The sequence below is a fragment of the Dipteris shenzhenensis genome, unplaced genomic scaffold, assembly GCF_047967505.1.
Source record: "Dipteris shenzhenensis isolate YYH24624 ecotype China unplaced genomic scaffold, Dip_SZ_1.0 scaf0415, whole genome shotgun sequence".
NCBI classification, from domain to species: Eukaryota; Viridiplantae; Streptophyta; class Polypodiopsida; order Gleicheniales; family Dipteridaceae; genus Dipteris; species Dipteris shenzhenensis.
In genome coordinates, this window is record NW_028239721.1 from 15,862 (window position 1) to 16,408 (window position 547).

Below are 547 nucleotides of genomic sequence, written 5' to 3' on the forward strand. Positions count from 1 at the left end.
TGTCTACATAAGTAGGTCACACACATACACGTCGTTATTGAATAGTAATATAGTGAGATGGGAGAATCAAAATAACTGGGCATAATGAATCTACCTGAATCAATTTATGAATCTGTCTTGATACTAATCGAATTAGGTATTCTACTGGGAAGTGTAGGAGTGGTATTATCTGCTAATATAGTTTATTCCGCCTCTTCATCGGGACTGGTGTTTATCTGTATATCTCTCCCATATCTCGTACCGAATGCCGATTCTGTAGCTGCCGCACAATCGCCTATCTATGTAGGAGCTATAAATGTTTCGATCGTGTCTGCCGTAACGGTTATTGACGAACCAGTAGATTCCAATTCAACCATTTCCTGGAATATGGGAGATACTATTGCCTTAGGAGCTTGTACGGGTCTATCTATCTTATCAACCACTACAATTCGAGATACGAAATGGTCTGATATAAATCCAATCGACCCATCGAGGGATGTTGTGGGGGAGTCTCAAAAAACAACATCCAGCGAATTGGATACCAATTGTTAACACAATTTCTGGTTCC